Consider the following 27,400-nt stretch of genomic DNA (forward strand, 5'->3'; position numbering starts at 1 on the left):
TGGAGTGGAAACAGATCATATACAACCTGTTAGATCCGATTATCGGTAAGATAAGAATTGTCAGAGATTTAACAACTAGCTTCATATTGGATGGCAGTTTTCTAAAACTCAATTACACCAGAACGAAACAAGAGTTGAAAGAAAATTCAAAAACTCCTTCAGAGGCTGCTATCTTTTTTTTTTTAAAATTAATATTTTTCTAAACCGTCTAGTCCCATAAAGCAATACGAATTTAGCATTGCGTTTGATAGCTGTGGCAAGAATACGCTACCCTTTCTACTGGAAACTAGCTAAAATGCTATATTTAAAAAGCATCAATATAAATAAATTATGAGCTGAAATAGACACGGCAACAGGTCAGCCAATGGGGACTGTTTGGATAGACATGGCAACAGGTCAGCCAATGGGGACTGTTGGAATAGACACGGCAACAGGTCAGCCAATGGGGACTATTGGAATAGACATGGCAACATGTCAGCCAATGGGGACTGTTTGAATAGACATGGCAACAGGTCAGCCAATGAGGACTGTTGGAATAGACATGGCAACAGGTCAACCAATGGGGACTGTTGGAATAGACATGGCAACAGGTCAGCCAATGGGGACTGTTGGAATAGACATGGCAACAGGTCAGCCAATGGGGACTGTTGGAATAGACATGGCAACAGGTCAGCCAATGGGGACTGTTGGAATAGACATGGCAACAGGTCAGCCAATGGGGATGTTTGGATAGACATGGCAACAGGTCAGCCAATGGGGACTGTTGGAATAGACATGGCAACAGGTCAGCCAATGGGGACTGTTTGAATAGACATGGCAACAGGTCAGCCAATGGGGACTGTTGGAATAGACATGGCAACAGGTCAACCAATGGGGACTGTTCGGATAGACATGGCAACAGGTCAGCCAATGGGGACTGTTTGAATAGACATGGCAACAGGTCAGCCAATGGGGACTGTTTGGATAGACATGGCAACAGGTCAGCCAATGAGGACTGTTGGAATAGACACGGCAACAGGTCAACCAATGGGGACTGTTTGAATAGACATGGCAACAGGTCAGCCAATGGGGACTGTTTGAATAGACATGGCAACAGGTCAGCCAATGGGGACTGTTTGAATAGACATGGCAACAGGTCAGCCAATGGGGACTGTTGGAATAGACATGGCAACAGGTCAACCAATGGGGACTGTTGGAATAGACATGGCAACAGGTCAGCCAATGGGGACTGTTGGAATAGACACGGCAACAGGTCAGCCAATGGGGACTGTTTGAATAGACACGGCAACAGGTCAGCCAATGAGGACTGTTTGGATAGACATGGCAACAGATCAGCCAATGGGGACTGTTGGAATAGACACGGCAACAGGTCAGCCAATGGGGACTGTTTGAATAGACATGGCAACAGGTCAGCCAATGGGGACTGTTGGAATAGACATGGCAACAGGTCAGCCAATGGGGACTGTTGGAATAGACATGGCAACAGGTCAGCCAATGGGGACTGTTTGGATAGACATGGCAACAGGTCAGCCAATGAGGACTGTTGGAATAGACACGGCAACAGGTCAACCAATGGGGACTGTTGGAATAGACATGGCAACAGGTCAGCCAATGGGGACTGTTGGAATAGACACGGCAACAGGTCAGCCAATGGGGACTGTTGGAATAGACATGGCAACAGGTCAGCCAATGGGGACTGTTGGAATAGACACGGCAACAGGTCAGCCAATGGGGACTGTTGGAATAGACATGGCAACAGGTCAGCCAATGGGGACTGCTGGAATAGACATGGCAACAGGTCAGCCAATGGGGACTGTTGGAATAGACATGGCAACAGGTCAGCCAATGGGGACTGTTGGAATAGACATGGCAACAGGTCAGCCAATGGGGACTGTTGGAATAGACATGGCAACAGGTCAGCCAATGGGGATGTTTGGATAGACATGGCAACAGGTCAGCCAATGGGGACTGTTGGAATAGACATGGCAACAGGTCAGCCAATGGGGACTGTTTGGATAGACATGGCAACAGGTCAGCCAATGAGGACTGTTGGAATAGACACGGCAACAGGTCAACCAATGGGGGCTGTTTGAATAGACATGGCAACATGTCAGCCAATGGGGACTGTTTGGAAACTGAAACATAGCATTTGTTTGTATGGGGCCATAAGAGGCAGTTTGGAGTCTGGGTGTGGCTTAGACTTGCTGAACCCTAACCCTAACCCTAAGAATAAGCCTAAACCTAAGCTTAACTAGAACTATACATTTCAAAGACTGGTCTAGAACAGGTGTCCCCAACCCCTTGGCCACAGCCCACTAACGGATCATGGTCTATTTGCAACCGGACCACATGAGCGCATGCCCACAGAGCCAACTCACGCGAGCAATGGGTGAGCAGTTGGGCTCTGGGCTTCACACAAATGAAGATGTGAGCACATGTGCACACACACGTGCCTGCCCCTTGCAGAAAACCATCCCTCTTTTCCCCTCCTCTCTGCACCGGGCCACCAACTCAGAAAGGTTGGGGAACACAGGTCTAGAGGAATATGAATAAAGAAGCTAAGGTAGCAATTAAGTCAAGATAACAGCGAGTGAAATAAGAGGCACCCATCTCCATCAAGTTAACTTCGATGAAAAAGAGGAGCAAGAAATTGCAAAGAAAATCTACCTTTCCCCTGAAGCTATAGTAGATATTAAAGCTAAGGTAAAATTTTCCTCTGTCCAGTCATGTCCGACTCTAGACACGGTGCTCATCTCTGTTTCTTGGCCGAGGGAGCCAGCGTTGTCCAAAGACATTTTCCGTGGTCATGTGGCCAGCATGACTATACGCCAAAGGTGCACGGAATGCTGTTCCTTTCCCACCAAAGTGGTACCTATTTATCTACTCGCATTTGCATGCTTTCAAACTGCTAGATGGGCAGGAACTGGAGCAAGGAATGGGAGCTCACCCGGTCACGTGGCGCTCAGGTCTCAAACCCAGGCTGCCAGCTGGAAAGCTCGGTGTCTTTAACCACTGAGCCACGGCGCCCTCTATAGCAGGTATTGGTAGATATTAATTGCAACGCCTCCATATCCGTGAGTACAGTCGGCAATTTGACCAGCATAGATATTTGACAAGAGGTAGCCGAGACTGTCAATTTCACCAGGCATTTTGGATGAATTAAGTGGCGGCGATTCCACGGATTGTAAGGGCTAGTTGGGGATTAATTCTCTGCAAGGGACTGGAACCAAATTAAAAACTTCTCTGGGCTGGGATTGCCTTCAAGTAGCGTTGTGCTTCACATGTCAGCGTGAGACCATTATGTCTTCATCATGGCCCACCAAGCCTGGGGGGCTGATTAGGAGCATTAATGCTTATATCATTCACCAAGTATAACGCGATTTGCTCGTTGGGCTTTTATCATTAGAGTCTTGTTTGAATAACCCCCGTTGACCCAAATTTGCACTTAAAATTCAAGGTCTTGAACCACTTATTAAATGGGCCATGTTAAGGATATTGTTGTTGTGTTACCAACCAGCAGAGTGTAGAGCACAGAGAAACGTTGCTGAGAGCAATGAATAAGAGATGTGCAAACTGGTTTATCAAACTGGTAGACCACTGTACTACCAAGAGCCTTGGTAGTACAGTGGTCTAAGGGACCCTGTTATTAAGCTGGTTATTAAGACCAGCTGCCTGCAATTACTGCAGGTTCGAATCTCGCCAAGGCTCAAGGTTGACTCAGCCTTCCATCCTTTCTAAGGTAGGTAAACTGAGGACCCAGTTTGTGGGGGCAATAATCTGACTTTGTATAAATATACAAAAGGATGAAGGCTATTACTGAGCACATTGTAAGCCGCCCTGAGTCTCTGGAGAAGGGCGGCATATAAATCAAATAAAAAAAAAAAGTTTACTTTATAGTGGAAACACAATCTCATAGTCTTTAAACAAATTCCAAGTCTTTGCCAGTTAAATCAGTCCAAAGTTACAGATATCTTCTTACCACACAAACAGTAGTTAGTTAGAATAACAAACTCACTCTGGTTCACAAACCATGTTGGTAGCAGATCCATCCAACGATGATAGCACAATGGATAGCACTCCTCACACTATGGTAGCTTATCATCAGCTGAATACTTTACAGTACCTTTCTTAAATACGTTTACAACCAGTGATTATCTAATTATAGCATGACTCAGCATTACAATGAATCAGCAGGAAAACTTTAAAGTCACACAATACATGTTCACATTAAAGTCACAGAACACATATATTGCCTGGACAATTTGTTAGGCTCAAACCATATCCTAAAAGGCCATAAACATGAATAGTCCAATTCTGAAAAGTATGCCCCTTTGTCTATTTCAATCTCATCGGTTTAAGCTGCATTTCTTAGTTTAGCTGGATGGGGAGGGATTCCCTGCATCTAAAGAACACTGGTGTCATCTGAATAACTTGCTTGGAACTATTCTAAAGATGGTTAACGGAAGCACGGTAGCATTATGTCACCGAGTAGCAAATCCCAGTTCAAATTCCATCATATTTTATTATGAATATTATGAATATTTTGGTTGCAATAAATAATCCATTATTTTTTTTTTCATTTCAGGTCTTTTCCCCCGATGCCTCCTATATGTCATACCTCTCAACGACTATTATAAAGTCTATTAAGAGTGCAGAAAAGAGCAACAAAGAGGATTAGGGGACTGGAGGCTAAAACATATGAAGAACGGTTGCAGGAACTGGGTATGTCTAGTCAAACGAAGAGAAGGACTAGGGATGGTACGATAGCAGTCCTCCAATATTTGAGGGACTGCCACAAAGAAGAGGGAGTCAAGCTATTCTCCAAAGCTCCTGAGGGCAGGACAAGAAACAATGGGTGGAAACTAATCAAGCAGAGAAGCAACCTAGAACTAAGGAGAAATTTCCTGACAGTGAGAACAATTAACCAGTGGAACTACTTGCCTCCAGAAGTTGTGAATGCTCCAACAGTGGAAGTTTTTGAGAAGATGTTGGATAACCATTCGTCTGAAGAGGTGCAGGGTTTCCTGCCTAAACAGGGGGTTGGACTAGAAGACCTCCAAGGTCCCTTCCAACTATTCTATTCTATTCTATTCTATTCTATTCTATTCTATTCTACTCTACTCTACTCTACTCTACTCTAAAGATAGGTTTACAAAGTTCTTGGACCGCTGAGAAAGGCACTCTATAACCTACAACATTATAGAACAGGTTATGATTAAAATTTCTGATTATTACATTCAGAATCTTTTTCTTTCTTTCTTTCTTTCTTTCTTTCTTTCTTTCTTTCTTTCTTTCTTTCTTTCTTTCTTTCTTTCTTTCTGTTGCAATATTTTCAGGATCAGACTCAATAAAGATAATAGGAGTTAGAGCTTTAAATATATTTCTTTTTAATTATGATAGGCATTCTATATTCACTGAATATTCAAGGTAGAAGCAACAAGAATGGTGAGGGTGGCTCCTTATATATACAAGGGGTGGAGCTAGGAATGGGAGTGGTAAGTTATGAATACATTAAAGTCCAAAGAATAAGTTAACCTCTGATGTTCCATATATACATTATTTACACATTGGAGAATAAGGCATTTACATCTGACAAATCCCCCTCTAAATGCCGGTTCGTTACACAACACCAATTACATTCTGATTCAGGACAATATAATACATATAATTTAGAAGTTAAATATTTGTGTTGTTTAGAAGGTAAGGGTTTTGTTAATATGTCAGCTAATTGTTCAGAAGTATCGCAATGTATTGCTTTAATGAATCCGTCTTGAGACAGTTGTCTCACATGCTTAAACTTTATATCAATATGCCTGGACCTTTGTCCAATTGCATCGGATCTGGATATTTCAATGGCCGCTTTATTGTCTTCATGCATAATAAATGGTAAAGTGGGTTTCTTCCAAACATCAGTGATCAGATCATTGAACCATACAAGGTTATTTGCAGCCTTGGACAAACAAACATATTCCGCTTCTGTAGTGGAAGTGGCTACTAGTTCTTGTTTACCAGTATACCAGTAAGCTGGACAATCATTCAATAGAAAAACATAACCAGAAGTACTCTTTCTGCATGATGTATCACCAGCCCAATCTGCATCAGCATAACAAGTAATTTTTGGTTCTCTGTCATTATTGGGTTCCAACATTAAACAAAAATCTAATGTACCCTTCAGATATCTTAGAATTCTTTTGACAGCTTCCCAATGATACAAGGTTGGTTTACTAACATATCTTGACAATAGATTGAGAGGTAATGCAATATCTGGCCTAGTCCAATTAGATATATAAAGGAGTGAACCTATAACTGATCTGTAAAATGTGTTGTCTTTAAACTCAGGGGAAGATTCATCAGTGTTTCTAAGAAAATCAGTTTGCATAGGGGTGTCACAGATTTTGGCATTATTTAAGTTACATTTGTTTAGGAGTTCGATGATTTTATCTTTCTGTGTAAGTTTGAATCCCCTTTTAGTTTTGTTAATTTGCACACCAAGGTATTTATTCACTTTACCCAGAGATTTCAGTGAGAAGTGTTCATTTAACTTATTTACAAAGATTTCCCTGCTCTCTTTATGCTTTCCAATGTATAAAATATCGTCCACGTAAATTAATACAAATTCAATATGATCATTACTCTTTTTTACAAAGAAACAGTTATCAGCAGTGGTGGCGTTGAAATCCATGGTCTTAAGTACTTTTACCAAGCAATCGTACCATCTTTTGCCGGATTGCTTTAATCCGTACAGACTCTTATTTAATAACCAAATTTCGTTCTTATTAGTGTATTGACTGTGTGGTGCTCTTACATATATTTCCTTATCTAATTTTGCATGTAAGTATGCGGTCTGTATGTCATATTGGAATACGTCCAGATTGAGTGCAGATGCTACTACAAGGGCTGTTTTGACACTCTCTGTTCTCACTGTGGGTGAATATGTATCAGTATAGTCTTCTGGATATTTTTGTGCATAGCCTTGTGCAACTAGTCTAGCCTTGTATAAGGTATTGCCTCCTTCTAAGTTCTTAATTTTATAAATCCACCTGGTACCTATAATTGTTTTATCCTTAGGTGCGATCGCAGGTGTGAATACATTTAATCCTTGTAAACTTTCCATCTCTTTTTCCATAGCTAGTTCCCATTTTTCTCTTTCTTCATGTGGAAGTTTCAATACTTCTTCATATGTATTAGGTGTTATTTGTTCTCCATTCATATGCATTATGTAATCTTTGTATTTATTTGGTATTTGGTTTCTATTGTTTCTAATAGTTCTTTCAGGCTTGCTATGGTTATCATGCAAATATCTAGCTTCCTTTTTTGTTAATGTGTCTGTCTTTATTTTATGCTGACTATTAGTCCAAGTTTTGGTTTTGTTCTTACTTTTGTTAATATTTTGATTTTCTGTTGTTCCTTCCTCGCAAGATATCGTATCTTTACATTTATTAGGAAATATTTCATTAAGGTGCAATTTTGACCAATTGGCCTGTTCATGGAACACAGCTGTTCTGGATACTATAAATTTGTTATTACTATCAATAAATCTGTACCCTTTGGTTCCAGTTTCGTATCCCATGAATCTTAATCTCCTGGATACGTTTTCTCCCTTTCTCCTCAATTGTTTAGGTATGTGTACGTCTGCAGTGACTCCAAATATGTGCATGTGTGATAATTTGGGTTTTCTATTGTACATCACCTCATATGGTGTCTTATTCACAATACTGGACCAGGTTCTATTTTGAGTGTAATTCGAATAATGTAATGCCTCTGACCAAAATTGTTTGCCTAAACCAGCATCCTCTAATGTGCACCTAATCATGGTTTGTAGTGTGGAATTTTTCCTCTCTGCAACTCCATTTTGAAATGCAGAAAAAGGATTGGACGTGAAATGTAACATTCCTCTATCCTTTAACCATTGGGAGAATTCTTTAGACATGAACTCACATCCCCTATCTGTCATAATTTGCTTTATTCTGATATTATGTTGTGTTTCTATACGTTTGTAGAATTCCTTAAATTTCTGAAATGTTTCATCCTTGTGCTTTAATGTGTAAACAAAACCATATCGGCTGTAGTCATCCACTATTGTTAGGAAGTAACGTTTTCTATAGGTAATTGAGGGACTTAATGGACCAACTAAGTCCATATGTACCAAATCAAAAATATTGTTAGTTGATCTGTTAGATTTTTTTGGTCTGGGACTGGTTTTTAGTTTGGTGGACTTACATACTGAGCATTCTAAATAATTTTCACAATTTTTTATTTTGACACCTTCTGCGTGTTCAGTCATTTTTTGTACTACAGGAAAGCTTGCATGTCCTAACTTCCTGTGTAAGATGTGAGCACACTCATCATGAATTGGTTTACCTATTTTTGGTTTCTTTTCCTTGTATGTATTTTTGTGATCATGAGTTATTCTACACTCATCATTGTCACTGTTACTGACATTTTCATCATCTGCTTCAATACAATCTTCCATATTTGAATCAATGTTATGTAAACATCTTTCTTTAGTTATCAGATAGGGTAGACCTCCTTTTATCATTACAGTACCTACATTTGTTTTGTTCTTTTCTATAGTTGCTTTCCCCTTTGAGAAAACTATATTGATATCAGATTCTCTGCTTAATTTTATGGCACTTAGTATGTTGTGAGGTATTTCTGGGATTAATAATACCCCCTCTATTTTCCCTAGACCAGGCAAGGTCACATTTCCTTTGCCTAGTACTTGAACCTTTTCTTGATTAGCTACCTTTATCACAAACTTATCTTCTATAAATGAAGATAATATACTTTTGTTGTTGGTGGTGTGATTTGTTGCACCAGAATCAATAAGCCAATTGTTATTCTCATCCTGCTGTGTTCTGGTGCTGTCTTGTTTATTTAGCCCATTCAGTGACCCAGATTTCCTCTCTTTTGAATTTTCTCTACCCCTTCTACCTTCTTTGTAATTTGGTGGACTTCTATATTTGTGTCTATCTGTGGAAGATTGTCTGTAATTATATTTGCTCCTATATTCTGGTCTATGTCTCTCTCTTGAGACTTTGGGGCAGTCTCTTCTACTATGTTCCCTGGATCCACAATTGTAGCATCTAAAGGCCTCATTATGTTTATCTTGAAAGACTACTTTCCTAAAAGGTTTGTGGTCTGTTTGGTTACTGGATCGATTTTTTCTTGAATTGTCTTCTGCTATCAATTTGTTAGATAGACTTTCTATGGATAAATATCCCAAATTAATGGTATCTAAGTGTGACATAAAGCTATCCCATGATGGATCAAGTGAATTGATAATAACACTTTTCATTGTTTGATCTGAAATCACTTCCCCCCTCAATTGTAGCTCAGCTCTTATTTTGTTTAGATTTATCAAATGCTCACTTATAGAAACCCCTGGTTTTACTCTAGAGGAAAAGAAATCCTTAGACATTCTTGTGGTTGTAGCTACGCTATCGCTGTGAAATAGATTAAACATGCATTGAATTATTTCTGATACAGTTAGGTTTGGTTTGATGCTATGATACATTGCAGGAGACACGCTAGATATTATTATGAAAAATGCTCTATGATGTAAACAATCTATTTTTAAAGTCCAAGGTCTTCTTGGAGGGCTAGTTATAAAGAATAGTAAATTTTCTTTCATGAAAATAACCTGAAGCTGTTGATACCACTCTTGTAAATTAATGCCATCAATTCTAAGTTTTGGGAAGTCACTGGGTAAGTTACCTACATTATTCTGTCCATTACTTACAACCTGGGGCAGTCCGTGATCTCTCAAGTGCAGGAAATTACAGAACGGCATTGGGATGCTTGCAATGAGTCTGCGCGGTTCTCTGGCCAGTTCAAGTCCTTCTGGGTCGTCTACGTAGTTTCGCACATGCGCGTTGCTCATTTCTTCTTTGGTGGCGTCGTGGAAGGTTCTCTCCCTTTCAGCTCTCTCGATCCGCTCCTCCTCAGATGAGTCGGTCTCTGGCTCGGTTTTTGGGGTTCTGGTGGTGGCGACGGTTCTTTTCTTCTTTTTGTGTGCGTTGGTATTCGATTTTGTCTGTGGTGTAGGGCGAAATCGGCATGGCTCTCTGGGCTCGGGCGTCGTCGCTTTCGAAGTCAGGATGGGAGCGTGCAGGTCTTGAGTCGCCGGTTTGATTTCTTGCTTCTTCGTAGATGTCTTGGTAATTTTCAGTCTTGGCCCAAAAGCAGCAAAAAGCGTTTTCATTGCTGATTTTACTTGAGATTTTGTTAAATCGTCTTCACTTTCTGATTTTGGATCATCTGAAGAGTTTGAGACTTCTTTCTCACTTTCTTCATCTGATAGTGTTTTTCGCGCCAGAAATTTTGAACTGAGCGTTTTGATTGGCTCTGCTCCATTCTCTTTTGAAGTTCGTTGAAACCAAGATGGCTGCCATTCAAAATTTCGCGCGGGATCACATCTTTTCTTTTTAACAACTATTTTCTCAGTAGTCATCTCACTTACGGTTTTTTGATCTTTGGGTTTTTCTTTAATGACGTTTTTCTCTCTCGCTGCTCCGCTGTTCTTCAGCATCTCCTGGAGGTCCGCGATGAGACTTTCATCATTCTTTTGGCTTTTTAGTATCTTTAATATCTCTGACCTGAGTTCGTTATTTTCTATTTCGATTTCTTTCTGGTCATTATTTTCACTCATTAGTTCTTCTTCTTCAGTGGTGTATTCTTCGGATTCTCTCGAAATCGCATTGGTGGATTCGTTGATCATCTCTTGATCAGTTTCTATTTCTTTGCTGTAGGCCCTGGTGTTGGGCCTATCTTTCTTGGACATTTTTAATTACTTATTGAGTCAATTAACCATCCTCTGCTACCAGCTTGTTGCAATATTTTCAGGATCAGACTCAATAAAGATAATAGGAGTTAGAGCTTTAAATATATTTCTTTTTAATTATGATAGGCATTCTATATTCACTGAATATTCAAGGTAGAAGCAACAAGAATGGTGAGGGTGGCTCCTTATATATACAAGGGGTGGAGCTAGGAATGGGAGTGGTAAGTTATGAATACATTAAAGTCCAAAGAATAAGTTAACCTCTGATGTTCCATATATACATTATTTACACATTGGAGAATAAGGCATTTACATCTGACACTTTCTTTCTTTCTTTCTTTCTTTCTTTCCTTCCTTCCTTCCTTCCTTCCTTCCTTCCTTCCTTCCTTCCTTCCTTTATTTTCTTCCTTTCTTCTTTTCCTTCCTTCCTTCCTTCTTTTCCTTCCTTCCTTCCTTCTTTTCCTTCCTTCCTTCCTTTAAAAGCAATATCATTTGTATTAAACCCTTGAATTTTATTGTATTTGTTTGTTTCAATCTCATTGTGCCAGTTTCCTCATACTTTTTTGGAAATTATCTCAGGATGTATCAACTTTCTTAAATATTTTCTAATTGGCAAAACTTTCCATTTACAGAAGAGCCTTAAAATGCTTTTGTGGGTGTTAATATTTCTCTTGAACTGTATTTCTATGCCTTTGTCGCTGTTAATATTTTATGTATCGAGTATGCTATCACGTTTTCTCAGTTCTGTATTTTTCTTCAGAATCCCGAGGAGAACATTTCGCCGAATCTGGACTGAAACAACATACACAAAAATGGCTAAATTGCTGTTTGATTTACTAGGCAACGAATTGGTCCCCCTTATTTAAGGATGTCATTGTGGAGATTTGCAAGTTTTGCTTCAGTGGCTGCTAAATAAATAAATTATTTTATCTAGAGTTTGGCAACGAACTATTTATTTATTTACATAATTGCTCTGTAAACTTGGTAGTTTAGGTCTAAATGTATTTTAATCATGATTGCCTATTACCCTAAGCATGAGACAATAAGCTATTCCTCCTCTTCAATATTTCCTTTTCTGAAAAATGGGACCCACTCCAGCTCAAATCTGATCACCTGGTTGACTCATTTAATGTTCGTCAGATGGGAAAGACCACGTCCATGTCAAGGTCCAATTAATCTGATTTTGTCAGAGTGCGCACGGTGTGACTATGTGGGAGACAACCCAGGAGCAATAACATCAAACAGAGTGGTCTGTCCCCAACCCCACGCACACACACCAACAGACGTTCAAGAGTTAAAGACCAAACCAGCCGGCAAAATCCTTTTCCTTATGATAAAGGAAGTTGGCAACAACCTAGTGGCTGCCTGCCAAGAGTTTATTATTTACAAAGAGGAGAGATGTCTCCCCACTTTTAATACATCAAAGGAAAGCAGTTCAATGATTACAGAATTAAATCAAGTCCAGAGATACTTCCAGCAAAGTCTTAAAGCAAAAGTCCGGCAATGCAGAATGGTGTGGAAGCTTTCAGCTTTGTTCGTAACAAGGTTTGACTGGCCACCATGCTCCTTTTATATCCTTTGGGGTGTGGTCCAGTGACTCAGCCTAATCTTGGGCACGCCCTTTCTTCTCTTGCGCGCACTTATCTCTGCGACGCTGGCGTGGGTCCAGCCAAGACTTATTACCCTCATCACTGTCCATCTGTGGCTGCGTGGACGTGCTTGGCCCCGGCCCTATCTCTTGCTCTTCGGCGGACACCGAAGGCATTACCAGAGAGGAGGGTCCTAGAGAGGGAGGCCTTGCCAACTCCTCTCCTTTACTCTCGGAGTCCTCTCCTGCCGATGACACAGGCTCAGGTAATGGAGCCACAACACAGAGGTTTGTAATAATAAATAGTGGTTTATCTCTACAAAAGAATATATACATACACATACTAGGCAAAAGGTCAAACAATCAATCAGCAGCTACAGCATGGAAGCACACACGGAGAGAGAGATACATCCCAACAGGGCCTCTCTTATAATACAGGCTCTTAAAGTGGTAACAGTCAAATAACCTTGCTGACTCATTCCTACCATTGGATCATCATTAGAGCATTACAGCATCACAGCATTACGGCAGCTAGTTAGCTATTAAATTATCATTACCCTGACAGATTTATTGCTAAACAGCCTCTGCACAGGAATCTTCTCAAATAATGGTTAGCTTGCAGTTAGTTAAGGATCAAGAGAATTCAAGGGAGGTTGGACTTTGTCCGCTTGTGACTATGTAGTGATTCAAGGCTGATTCCTCTTTTGACTCCACCTCCACGTTTTTCCACTCCTTTCTCTACACCCATGCTTACATTTCATATCAACTATTGAGAGAAGAGTGTTCCAGTTATATTGACTGCCCAGAAGACTGCAGTATATTAACAAGATTTCTATCTCCTAATAATTAAACAAGGCACAATCACACTGCAGATGAAACATATTTTTGCCCCCTTAGCCCATCTCATCATCATGACTTCTCATCTCCCATTTTGCTGACCTGTGAAATATAATTAGTGGCTCTATTTGCATAACTGTTTACTTGGATTTGCTAGCTGGTTTTGTGAATTTTGTATTCCAGCCACTGTCGTACAAAAAGGAGCACAACACTAAGAATGCACACACACATCTGGAGATTACAACCTTAAACTGAGCAGCACAATAAAACACTTTTCATTTAGATTTCCTGCACGAAGGTAAGAGAATAATAATAATAAAAAAACCTCCTCAACTGCTATGAAGAGAGACTAAAAATATTTATTAATATGAAGAACAAGTTCAATACTGCCATCGTGATTTGTAGCTCGGGGCATCATATTTGATGTAGCACAACTGAATCCTTCCTGTTGAACTTACTATATAATTAATCTAAAGACTGTTCTGGTATTCATGAGAAGTTGGTTAGTGTTCTGTCCCCGTCCCACACACGCACCCCCACAGATGGCCCGGAGTTAATAAGCCACACGACAAAATCTTTGAAGATAAAGCTGGCAGCAACCCAGTGGCTAGCTGCCAATTCAGACATTACTCACACAAAACAAATATTAGACTGCAAGCATTCAGATAAAGCAGGAAAAGTTTCCGCAATACAAGGATTAGTCCAAATGCAGTCCGACAAGGCAGGCAGAAGTCCAATAATGCAGAGATCATGAATTATTTCTAGTTTTTGCTCGTCATAAACTGAACCGGCCACCACACCCACATTTATACCCTGTGGGGTGTGGTCCAGTGACTCAGCTAATCTCTGGCACGCCTTCCCCTCTGCTGCACACGCTTCTCCCTGCGCCTCTGCCGATGGTCCAGCCAGCACTTATCTCCTTCGTCGCTATCCACCTGTGGCTGCGGGGACGTGCTTGGCTCTGGGCCTATCTTTTGGCCTTCGGTGTCCTCCGGAGGCATTGCCAGAGAGGAGGGTCCTGGAGAGGGAGGCCTTGCCAACTCCTCTCCCTCACTCTCAGAGTCTGCATCTGTCGATAGCCCAGGCTCAGGCAACAGAGCCACAACAGTTAGACCCAGGGAAGCTCTTTCCATCTTGGTAGGATAAGCATCTCTATTTATGCACAAAACATTTTAAGAAATACGATATTTCTTCGATGGTTTCCTCCCAACCCATCCTTCATAGAAGTGGCTCTTTCTCTATTTCATCAAACAGAAGATTCGGTGTTGAAAAAAACCCCACCGCGATTTGTATAAATTGACTGCTCCATTGCAAGACAATTTTATGCAGTTGTCGTATATACAAGGGCGTTTTCATCTCACAGTACCGTGATATGACTTCAAGCTGCCCTTTCAGGAATCAGATTATTATTATACTGATTGAAATGTTGCTGTTGATGTTTTAAAGATGAAACTATCAAAACCTACAAGGTAGCAATTTATGGGATGGTCTCCACCTTCAAGGCAATTCAAATAGGTCTTCCATTCATTGAAATAATATAAAAGCATTGATGTTTCCAAACAAAAGATGTTTCTTCTGGTGTTTGAAAACCAACCAACCAACCAACCAACCAACCAACCAACCAACCAACCAACCATCAGGGTAGTGATTTAAGAGCTGACCAGCTGATGCAATAATGTAATGATGGGAATAGTCAGCAAGGTTTTTGGCTGTTATCCCTTTAAGAGCCTGTATAATAAGAGGAGGCCCTGTTAGGGCGTCTCTCTTTTGCTGTGTGTTATTCCCTGCTGTAATTGCTGCTTGTTTGAGCTCTGCCTATAGTATGTGTATGTATAGTATATATTCTTTTGTAGATAAAACCACTATTTATTACAAACTTCTGTTTGCTGTTATTGTTCCTGGGTTGTCTCACGTAGTAAAGCTGTGTGCACTCTGACACTAATTAACTAACTAACTAACTAACTAACTAACTAACTAACTAACTAACGCTTTTGGACTTTGAACTAACATTATGCTTATTGTACAAATTACAATACATTATACATTAAATAAGTACATTTACTTGCACTTATTGTCTAACAATAAGTTGTACAATAAATAAGTATGTTATACTTAATGTGTTTTTATGTAGTATTGTCTGTTACCTTATGTATGATGCATTTTTAATCATGTGAACCCGCCAGATTTATTTTGCATTTGTGTGGGCTAAAAATTGATCAAATAGAGAAATACACAAACATTTAGCAATTCTAAAAAAAAAAAGCCTCTGATGATTGTGTGGCTCATCTGGGCAATGGTGGGGGGCGGGGCAGGGATTTTTGCTACCGGTTCTCCGAACCACCTGCCACCATCGCTTCCGGATCAGGTGATCTGGTCTGAACCGGGAGCATTTCACCCCTGCTCCAAGGTGCCTTCCAGCCCTATTCTCTATTCTATTCTAACCCGACAAAAGATTTTTCTTTTCCCCCAACAAGACAGAGAAACATCTGAATCTCGATTATGGATTATGAATTTAGATTATGTTGGCAGTTCTCAGTCAGCAGGAAAACAGCCCCCAATTACAGCACTGCGGTGACTGGCAGATGGTTTTGACAAATGGTTGGACACAAGGCCGTTTTGGCCATTCCTCAAAAACACATCACAACATTTGTTTCCTTGCGTTGGCTGTACGAAACCGATTCAGGCTTGGCCCTGGCATTGAGGGATGAGTTTTGACGGTGCTCTGCCCTTCGACTAAGCAAACTCAATCAGCATCAAAATGGACTTGAGTCCCGGTTTGGTTTCTTATGATCCCTGGAGGGTCGCGACCCATCGTTCCTTCCACCGTTGACCCATTGCAAGGTTAACGGGCGATCGCAACAGCATCGCCGCGTTATCGATTTCAAGGGCTTTGAGCATAATTGCCTCTTTAGTGGGATTGGAAATGCTTCCTTGACAGCTTTTAGACTGATCCATGGCGGAAATAAATATACGGTCAAAAGAAAATAAACGGCACGTGAGTTTCGACCAGGGAATGGAGTGAGGATATGATGGCTCTTCTCAACAAGCTGGAAATTCTAATAATTTTTTTTTTAAAAAAAAGGTTTGTAAGACTTAAGACCACAATGGATCCCAAAATTGCTGCTGTTAAGACAGACATTTATTAAGTGAGTCCCCCCCATTTTACGACCTTTCTTGCCAACGTGGTTAAGTGAATCAATGCAGTTGTTAAATTGGTGGCACGTTTTTTCAAGTGAATCTGGCTTCCCCGTTGAATTTGCTTGTCAGGAGGTCGCAAAAGGGGAATCGCAGGACTCCAGGACGCCGCAACCGTCATAAATGTGAATCAGTGCTCAAGCATGGAGAGGGAGAGAGAGAGAGAGGGAGAGGGAGAAAGAGAGAGGGAGGGAGAGAGAGGGAGGAAAAGAAGGAGGGAGATAGAGTGGGGAGGTAGGAAGGGAGGAAGGGAAGGAGAGGGAGAGAGAGGAAGAGGGAGAAAGAGAGAGGGACGGAGAGGGGAAGGGAAAGAAGGAAGGAGAGAGGGAGGGAGGAAGGGAGAGATGGGGAGGGAGAGAGGGAGGAAGGGAAGGAGAGGGAGAGAGGGAGAAAGGGAAGGAGAGGGAAAGAGAGAGAGGGAGAGAGAGGGGAGGGAAAGAAGGAAGGAGAGAGAGGGAAAGAAAGAGGGGGGAGAGAGGTAGGTAGGAAGGGATGGATGGGGAGGGAGAGAGGGGGAAGGGGAGAGGGAGGGAGGGTGAGGGAGAGAGTGGAGAGAGGGAGGAAGGGAAGGAGAGGGAGAAAGGGAGAAAGGGAAAGATAGGGAGAGAGAGAGGGAGAAGGGAGAGGGGGAAGGGAAAGAAGGAGGGGGGAGAGAGAGGGAGGGAGGAAGGGATGGGTGGGAAGGGAGAGAGGGGGTTAAGGGAGAGGGAGGGAGGGTGAGGGAGAGAGTGGAGGGAGGAAGGGAAGGAGAAAGAGAGAGGGAGGGAGGGAGAGGGAGGGAAAGAAGGAGGGAGAGAAGGAGGTAGATAGGAAGGGAGAGGGAGAGAGGGGGAAAGGGAACGGAAGAAGGAGGGAGAGGGAGGGAGGGAGTGTGTCAGAGAGAAGCTTTATCGTCTCAAAGCATGTCCAATGAAAACGTTAATCCGAGTGTCTGAAACACATGAAGATGGATCTCTGCTATATATTTGAAGAGAAATCTGTGGGAAAGCAAACCTATCTCCGTATCAGTGAATTCCAGAGGAATTACCGTGCGGCCAAAAGTAATCTATGAACAAATTCATTAGTACCAGTTGCTACAGGAAATGATTTATCTTACTTAGGTCACAGTCTTTAATCTCTCTAACTCTGCAAATTTGTCATTGGTGGTGACGGTTTTAAAATATGATATACTCTCAATTTTGCTCTGTAAAACCTGCGGTCCTTCTACTGCTTTCTCTTGCGATTTTTTTCAACACAATTTTCCTCTTGTTTATTGCATCTCTCCATCCTAAATTTAGTTCAATGACACATCTTTTATCGGACGAACAGGTAGCTCTTGACTTAGGACCACAACGGAGCCCAAAATTTAAGTTGCTAAACAAGAAAATGGTTAAGGGAGTTTTGTCCCATTTTACGACCCTTATTTGCTGTAGATGTTAAGTGAATCACCGCAGTTGTTAGCTTAGTAACGTGGTTGCGTTACTGAGCCACACGGTGGTTAAGTGAATCTGGCTTCCCCGTTGACTTTGCATGACCTCCGGCGCACTGCAACCGTCATAAGTACATGCCAGTTGCCAAGCATTTGAATTTTGATCATATGACCTGCAATGGTCGTAAGTGTGAAAAACTTTCATAAGTCACTTTTTTTTTTTGCAATGCCATTGTAACTTTGAAAGGTCACTGAACAAATTGCTGCAATTGTCAAGGACTACTTATACATAGTTTTTCTTAGCTGAATGCGTCTCTGAAAATTACTCGACTGAATAAACTGGACCAGGTTGGGATCTACCCAGCCATGACAAACTGACAAAATTTAATTTCATTTAATTTATCAAATTTCTTTTTTTTTTTTAATGAAGTTTTATTGAATAAAGAATATATTACAATTCAAACTTTACGGTTCGGCAACGTGTAGTCATATTATATTTTTACAAGTGTGGTATCTAATCAATTATCTAAATATTATACAATTTATACGAAAATTGTTATAAAATTAATTAAGTTAAATTAAGATACAATACTATATAGGATTAATTAGTAGTTGTACATTGTTCCTCATGAGTATTAACTTTTGCATTTATTTTCCAACCACCTATACCACAGATCCCAAATCGTGTAAAATTCTGAATCCTCCTTTCCGTTTAACACATACGTTAATCTGCACATTTCTGTGCAGTCCAGTACCTTATTGACTATCTGTTCCTCAGTTGGACCTCTTTTCTCTTTCCAATATCTGGCATAGGAGAGTCTAGTGGCTGTGACAATATGAATAATCAAATATTTCTTATCCTTAACAAATGTTCATTTTAGCACTCCCAGGAGATAAATTTCAGGCAAAAAGTTAATTTATCAAATTTCTATGCCACCCAACTCCCAAAGGACTCTTGGGAGCAGTGTCCGTTTGTAAAAGTTGCTCGTTTTGAACATGTACCGTATTTTTCGGACTGTAAGACGCACCGGAGTATAAGAGGCACCAAGATTTTGAAGAGGTAAACAAGAAAAAAAAATGTTTCTGCACTCTGTGGCAACCAGGAGCACTCTGCAGGCCTCCCAAACCCTCTGCAGGTCCTGTTTTTGTGAAAACCAGGCCCAGTTTTGCTCTCCCAACCCCCCCCCCGCCACGCATCGCGTTTTTGCCCTCTGCAGGCTACCAAATCAGAGGTGGGTTCCAGCAGGTTCTGACCAGTTCTGGAGAACCGGTAGTGAAAATTTTGAGTAGTTCAGAGAACCGGTAGTAAAAATGCTGACTGGCCCCACCCTCATCTATTCTCTGCCTCCCAACTCCCAGCTGATTGGGAGGAAATGAGGATTTTGCAGTATCCTTCCCCTGGAGTGGGATGGAAATGGAGATTTTACAGTATCCTTCCCCTGCCACGCCCACCAAGCCACACCACGCCACACCCACAGAACTGGTAGTAAAAAATTTTGAAACCCATCACTGTACCAAACCCTCTGCGCACCCTGTTTTTGGGAAAAATGGGCCTGTTTTTGGCGAAAACGGGCCGTGCAGGGTTGGGTTTCAGGAGGCTGAAAATGGCTATATTTGAACCAACATTTCCACCCTCTTTTAGGGTGGAAAAAAATGTGTCTTATACTTCGAAAAGTACAGTAAGTTATGTCACGCTTGTGCAAAAAAGGGGGTAAAATAGCAGCATGGCAACGTGACACTGTCTTCATTAGACTGACTGGTGTGATCCAGAGGTGGGTTTCAGCAGGTTCTGACCAGTTCTGGAGAACCAGTAGCGGAAATTTTGAGTAGTTCGGAGAACCGGTAGTAAAAATTCTGACTGGCCCCACCCACATCTATTCTCTGCCTCCCGAGTCCCAGCTGACTGGGAGGAAATGGGGATTTTGCAGTAATCTTCCCCTGGATTAGGGTGGAAATGGAGATTTTACAGTATCCTTCTCCTGCCATGCCCACCAAGCCATGCCTCGCCCACCAAGCCATGCCCACAGAACCGGTAGTAAAAAATTTTGAAACCCACCACTGGCGTGCTCTCTCCTCTTATGGATACCAGTGGCACTCGCATACTGGGAATGGTTCTGTGGTGCTACAGCTTGAGAAATAAGTTTAAAATCATTACCAAATATTATCAATTAGATATCATTTACAAAGAGGTGGGAAAGGCCAAACCACAGGTCCTTTCTCTCAAGAGTAAATCTAATACGAACAGCTCTGTTGTTAAAACTCTGCTGCAGTTCCCTGAAGGACAGGGATATAAATAATTTTTTCCCAAATAGTTCTGTGATGCGATACAAATTCCTCCATCCATTCTTGCATCCATATTTACATACTGGCAATTGGCTCTACAAAATCTGAATTAGACAAGAAATTATCCATAACCGTAGAGTTATCTAATCTATAATATCTTAGCTCGACAGTATATATTTTTGTCTCTTGGGCAGAAGACAAGCAGAGTGCATCCACGAACCGTCAGAAAAACACGATGAAAACACTTTAATTTCACAACGTATGGACAGACTTAACCATCGTTCCAACTGGAAAATGGTGCCCATCCTAGACCTAGCCAAGTCCAAAAACCCTAGAGAATTCCTGGAAGCTTGGCAGTCAGACAAATCAGCCATCGATGGACACATGGAGATAAACAATGTTTACACACCATTCAAAAGACCCAATTAAAAAAAAAGCTAAAAACCGACACCGACACTGATAAAGCAAACTATTGTATATACTACTGGTAGTATTGAAGATATTCCCTAGTTGATCAACGAAACGCCTGCAAGAAAACAACCAAGCTCAGGGAACACCAAGGATTATACAATTATTATTTCTTTCGAAAACCACATTCTGTTTTTCAGGCAGAGTTACGTTTTATTTGCAAGCTGCGCGGTGCCCAGTTTTAACTTTTTGTTCTGTTTTAATAACTGCCCAGTTCTTCCTTCCAAACAATTCTCAAATGCACATCTGTTCTGCCCCAGCTACGGACCCCAAAGAACGCAGCACACACAAAGTCCATACAAACCTTAGTTTACTAATTAAGGACTACTAATGAGCTTTCTTAGTAGTTGTTCGAACACAAGTACAGTTTAAATCAGTCTTTTCTGAACAAGGGCTGTTAATTTAACTTCATCAACAACCGACAAGAATCCAAAGAATAATAACTCAATTCTGAGGCACAGTATTTCAGATAACCGTAATCTTACTGTGGTTGGCAGAATGCCTGGAAGCAATTTGCAGGAAAACTGACAAGAGAGAAACAAGACGCGACTCAAACGTTTCTGGAATCAAGACGCGAAGGAATATGAACAAAGTTGTTTCCTGCAAATTGCATCAGTCATCGTCCTTCCTTAAATAGGCTAGAGGAGTGGCCAATTAGCCCCAAGCCTTACTCTCGAGGAGACCTCCTCCTGAGGAGCCATTCCTGCCTTTTGGCAGCTCTGCGTGCCCGTGCATCGAGAAGAGGCTCCTCCTCTTCTTCCTCTTCACTTATGGGCACTTCTGGAGGTTCTGAAGGCCCTGGCTGAATCCCTGCCTCTGGCACCACATCTTCTCCAGCCTCCTCATTGTCTGACTCGAGTGCCAGCTGCACAGGCTGCTGGCGCAGCACCACACCAGCCTCCTCGCTGTCTGAATCAGCTACTAGCTGCACAGGCTACTGACGGGCCACAGCAACATCAGACATTAGTAGGAAGACGCAATTGCTTGTGGCATGACTCGTCCTTCAGAGCCAGGATTCGGAATGGTAGGGACTGTCTCCATCTCTTAAATCTACATTTCATACCAATGTAGCAAAATAAAGAAGAAAGAAAGAAAGAAAGAAAGAAAGAAAGAAAGAAAGAAAGAAAGAAAGAAAGAAAGAAAGAAATCGTCGCACTGTAAGTTTCATTTTTATCTCCAGCATAATTGGATATCACTTCTGGAATTTGTGCTTGTGAAGAAGGAAAAGAAAAAAGAAAAAGAAACGTTGACCTTGGTTTTATTGATTAGAAAGATTTGATGTTGTAGGAATGGCTAGTTATATATTAATGTATAAAAGCAAAAAGTTGAGGTTGGAGTGTGTTTATCTTGTACTGTGCTAAGAAGAGTTGGAAGCAGTGGTGGAATTCAATTTTTTTTTTGCTGGGTGTGGCTTGGTGGGCGTGGCTTGGTGGCTGTGGCAGGGGAAGGATAGTGCAAAATCTCCATTTCCACCATTGGTGGGTTTTACTTACCTTTGCTACTGCTTCGATCGTGCGCGCGCGCACCACTTCTGTGCATGCGCAGAGTATATTTGATGACTTTTGGGTGGGTGGGCGGAGCCTCCTGCCACCACTATTACTGGTTCTCCCAAACTGGTGTGAACCGGGAGCAACCCACCACTGATTTCCACTCCACTCCAGGGGAAGGATACTGCAAAATTCCCATTTCCTCCTCATTCCAGGGGAAGGATATTGCAAAATCCACATTTCCTCCCCACTCCAGGGGAAGGATACTACAAAATCTCCATTTCCTCCTCATTCCAGGGGAAGGATATTGCAAAATCCCCATTTCCTCCCCACTCCAGGGGAAGGATACTACAAAATCTCCATTTCCTCCTCATTCCAGGGGAAGGATATTGCAAAATCCACATTTCCTCCCCACTCCGGGGGAAGGATACTACAAAATCTCCATTTCCTCCTCATTCCAGGGGAAGGATATTGCAAAATCCCCATTTCTGTATGGGGGAGACCACTTCTGAAATTTTCCTTAAGAATCCCTCTAAGTGTTTCGAAGCCAATCCACAACATTTTCTAGGTCAATGCTATACCCCAAAATATAATGAGTAGAGTCAGGTGGAAAAAAAAGAAAGAAAAAGAAATTTGGTTTCATTTCGTTTAGATTCAGTTCAAATTAGACGAAGCTTAATTTTAATTCCTATGAATTCTTTGCCAGTCATGGAGTTAACATTCGAGCGCATTAAAAATGATAATTTGGTAGCAACTTTTGAAAGTCCTTTAATTACAGTCCTTACGAAATGTCCTTGTTTATGAAGGAGGTGACAAGTTAATAGTTATTCTTTGAATTATAGCCCTTCGCATAAAATAAGGGTATATACGAATTAGCTTATTTTCCTCATGCAGAAAGAGTATTAAATACCTGTCAAATGAGATTTATGCTGCCAAAAATAGAAAACTTCCAAGGTCCATTAGGCCACTTAAAGCTGGGGAACTGATTTGAGAAGTAAGAAAACTGGCTAATAAGTACATCATTAAGTTTCTTTTTTCCCCTCATTTAAAGGAAGCCTCGTGCATGTTAATAAGTGTCTATTAAGCAACTGAGGCGCACAAATAAATATACGTAAATCATAAGACTGAAGGGTTATATACTTTTGAAGTATCATGCTCAAAAGTTTCTGTCATAGGACTACAGAAGGTTATATATATATATATATATATATATATATATGGAGGTGGAGGATGGAGGATGGAGGAGGCGGGGGGGGGAAGAACCGGTTCGGTGACATCGTATCGTTACCGCTACCGGCTCGGGAGAACCGGGCCAAACCGGGAGGAACCCACCACTGGCCCAAACCCACAAAATGCAATGCGCATGCAGACCCTGCGCATGTGCCCCACCCCCTGGACATGCCCATGCACCTCCCTGCATGTGTCCCACCCCCACGCATGTATGTACGGCCCCCTGTATGCCCCTCACCTCCCCACATGCGCAGCAGAGACCTGATGACAAGTTGGCCGGCAGGAGGTGCACCCACATGTGCAGCAGAGATGAACTGGGACGACGGCTCACATGCCCACAGAGAGGGCACTGCGTGCCACCTGTGGCACACACGCCATAGGTTTGCTATCACCGTCCTAGGAAAAGTTCCTTCAAGGGGATGCCTTCCTTCCTTCCTTCCTTCCTTCCTTCCTTCCTTCCTTCCTTCCTTCCTTCCTTCCTTCCTTCCCTCCCTCCCTCCCTCCCTCCCTCCTTCCTGTCTTTCCTTCCTTCCTTCCTTCCTTCCTTCCTTCCTTCCTTCCTTCCTTCCTTCCTTCCTGTCTTTTCTTCCTAGTCCTTCCTTCCTCTTTCCTTCCTTTTTTTCGGTGTAATTGAGCGCAAGTGAATTCTTCTTGACATCATATTTAGGTCAGGGTTCCAAGTAATAGACCCATAGCAAGCAAAACTCCAAGGCAGGTAGATTCCTCAAAGAATAGCTTTATTGGATATATCATATTGGCACAGATCTGATGAAAACCGACTCTGAAGGTTCCCGCAATTTTCACCTAATTAAAAGAGAAAGTTTGTCACTTTCTCAAAACAATCAGTCACATGGTCCAATCACAGCACTGTCTGGTTGCCTGGTGACATCACTCCATCTTCCACCAACCAGGTGTGAGATTGCCCTTGGTTCCCACGAGAAAGTATTTTGCTTTGGCTACAAAACTCCAGCTATCTCTAATCCCCCCACCCCTCTTTCCTATCCCACAGCTCTAGTGTGGCAGCACTTAAACTCCAAGATGGCTTCAGCCAGGCCAGCTTCAGAGTTGACAATTTATTTACTGGATTAACTTTATTCTGAGTATAATTCTAAAGTTCTGCATTTTTGTGCGATCAGACGGCGGTGCTGTTGGCTTACCCAGATCGGCTGGATGGATCTATGCCATAGATCCTGGGATGGAGATCTTTGCAAATATCAGCTTTTGTTTTCATGAGATAAACAGATTTACAAACGCATCAAGTTTTTTTTTTTTTGCCTGGCAGCTAACAAGGAGAAGGCTGTAAATCAGCTCTCCGTTGGATCGCAAAGGATGTAATTACAACATTAATTTTTAGTGTTTCTCGGTGCCTGCGATGTTATTTATGGCGATTAAGAGACACTTGATGTGGAGTATGTATATAAATAACTACATAAATTCCTTACAGAAAGGTGGAAACGGAAAAGTTTTTTAAAATAAACCCACACTGGCTCTTCTGTTGAGTCTTTGACACGAATGATAAATGAACACCTGGAGACGTATTCATGGATGTTAAGCGCACATTCTAAACACAAAGACTTGGGGGAATCTTGTCTTCCCAGTACATACTTTTTATGACACAAGGTGCCAACGCATGAAAAACCAGGATCATTTTCGTGGTCATGCCCTAAAGCCGTGATGACGAAGCTATGACACGAGTGCCACAGGTGGCATGCGGAGCCATAGCTGTGGGCACACGAGCGTTTCTCTAGCTCAGGTCCAGTGTGCATGGGCACGCCGGCCATTTGATTTTCGGGCCTTCCTGGCTCACTGGAAATTGGGAAACGGGCCGTTTCCGGCCGCCTGAGGGCCTCCGGGGGTGGGGGGAGGCTGTTTTTGCCTTCCCCAAGTGTTGTGGCTCCCTTACCTGAGCCTGTGTTATCGGAGGGAGAAGGCTCTGAACATGAAGGAGAGGAGTTGGCCAGGCCTCCATCTCCAGAACCCTCCTCTCTGGCAATGCCTCAGGTGTCTCCTGAAGGAGAAGAGATTGGCCAGGAGCCAGGTATCTCCTCGCAGTGACGGAGATAAGTCTTGGCTGGATCCACGCCAGCGTCGGAGAGACAGGCGTGCGCAGTAGAAGAGGAGGCGTGCCAGAGATTAGGCTGAGTCACTGGACCACACCCCACAGGGGATAAAAGGGGGTGAGGTGGCCATTCAGACTCTGTGACGGACAAAACAAACTACTAGTGAGTCACATTGTATCTTTGAAACAACGTTATCTGCCTTGGATTTAATACGGACTGGACTTGACAATTCTTGAACTGTGTGTATCTTGTTTGGCTTTATCTGTCGGAGGAACAACCCCTCCCTTTATGACTAAAGTTCTTGGCAAGCAGCTATTTAACCCCTGACTATCTGTTTGTGTGCGTGTGTGAGACGGGGACAGAACACCAGGCTCCAAGAAAACCTCTGGAGCCTGGGGAGGGCGAAAAACAGGCCTTCTGGGTCCACCAGTAACTTTTTTGCCATTGTGTGCCAAAAGCGGGGAGAGCATGGGGGGGGGTTGTGCGCGCATATGCGGGGGGTGGGGTGGGGCACAGAGGGCATTGAATTATGGGTCTGGGCACTCATGCACGTGACCCTCCCATGCTCCCCTCACTTTTGGCACATGACGGCAAAAAGGTTAGCCACCACTGCCCTAAAGTTCAGGAAGTCCTTGATTTATGACCACAATGGAGCCCAAAATTTTCATTGCTAAGCAAGACCTCTGTTAAGTGCGTTTTGGCCCATGGTATGACCTTTCTTGCCACGGTTGCTAAGTGAAGCACTGCAGTTGTGAAGTTAGTCATACGGTAGTCAAGGGAAGGGACCTTCCCCCGTTGACTTTGCTTCTTAGAAGTTCGCAAAAGGGGATCCCGTGATACCGGAACTCTGCAACTGTCATAAATAGGAGTCAGTGGCCAAGCATTTGAATTTTGACTATGTAACCCTGAGGATGCTGATCTTAGCGGATAACAACACGCTATGTGAACAGAGAGGAGAGATACAGAGCTCAGCCCAATGTGCTGGTAGTCGGCTACAACCAGAAATATGTACCAATGATGAGTCATTTTGGTCAATAACAATGCCAAGAAGGAGGCTTCATTGTGGCAGTTTAAGAGAAGAAGAAGGAGGAGGAGACAAAGAAGAAGAGGAGGAGGAGGAGGAGGTGAAGGAGAAGGAGAAGGAGAAGAAGAAGAAGAAGAAGAAGAAGAAGAAGAAGAAGAAGAAGAAGAAGAAGAAGAAGAAGAAGAAGAAAGAAAGAAAGAAAGAAAGAAAGATAAAGATGGAAGAAGAAGATGGAGGAGGAGGAGGAGGAGGAGAAGGAGAAGGAGACAAAGAAGAAGAAGAAGAAGGAGGAGGAGGAGGAGGAGGAGGAAAGAAAGAAAGATGAAGATGGAAGAAGAAGATGGAGGAGGAGGAGGAGGAGGAGGAGGAGGAGGAGGAGGAGGAGGAGGAGGAGGAGGAGTCGCTGCCTTGAAAGAGCCTTGAGTCGCCATGGGCAAATAGGCGGCAATATAAATTTAATAATAAATAAATAAAATAAAGAAGAAGAAGAAAGAAAGGAAGAAAGAAAGAAAGAAAGAAAGATGGAAGAAGATGGAGGAGGAGGAGAAGGAGTAGTAGTAGTAGAAGAAGAAGAAGAAGAAGAAGAAGAAGAAGAAGAAGAAGAAGAAGAAGAAGAAGAAGAAAGATGGAAGAAGATGGAGGAGAAGGAGGAGGAGTCGCCACCTTGAATCTGTCTTGAGTCATCATGGGCGAATAGATGGCAATATAAATTTAATAAATAAAAAAAAAAAAAGAAGAAGAGAAGGAGGAGGAGGAGGAGGTCATAAATGTGAAAAACAATCATGTCATTTTTTTCAATCCCGTTGTAAGTTTGAATGGTCGTAAATCAAGGACTATTTTATAGGACGTGTCTTTCAATCCGGGTTCCATCTTACCCCTTGAGCCAGCAACTGCTTTAATGAGATCATTTTAAGCCTGGTTTTCCATCTTTCTCTAGACTGACATTCCAAGAGAATAAACCTCACTTCCTACAGCAAAAGTGGAGCTGTCCAGTGACTGTCCACCTGGTTATCCTCTAGGCACAAAGTAAAGGCATT

The 27,400-nt window shown here is 42.2% G+C and overlaps 1 protein-coding gene across 23 annotated transcripts in view; it reads right to left on the reverse strand.

The window, feature by feature from the left end:
• The window catches only part of MAGI2 (membrane associated guanylate kinase, WW and PDZ domain containing 2), a 630,648-nt gene that overhangs the window by 302,686 nt on the left and 300,562 nt on the right, over positions 1 to 27,400 (reverse strand). The window lies entirely within an intron of this gene.

This window comes from Pantherophis guttatus, chromosome 7, assembly GCF_059756535.1.
Source record: "Pantherophis guttatus breed Tessera chromosome 7, ASM5975653v1, whole genome shotgun sequence".
NCBI lineage: Eukaryota > Metazoa > Chordata > Lepidosauria > Squamata > Colubridae > Pantherophis > Pantherophis guttatus.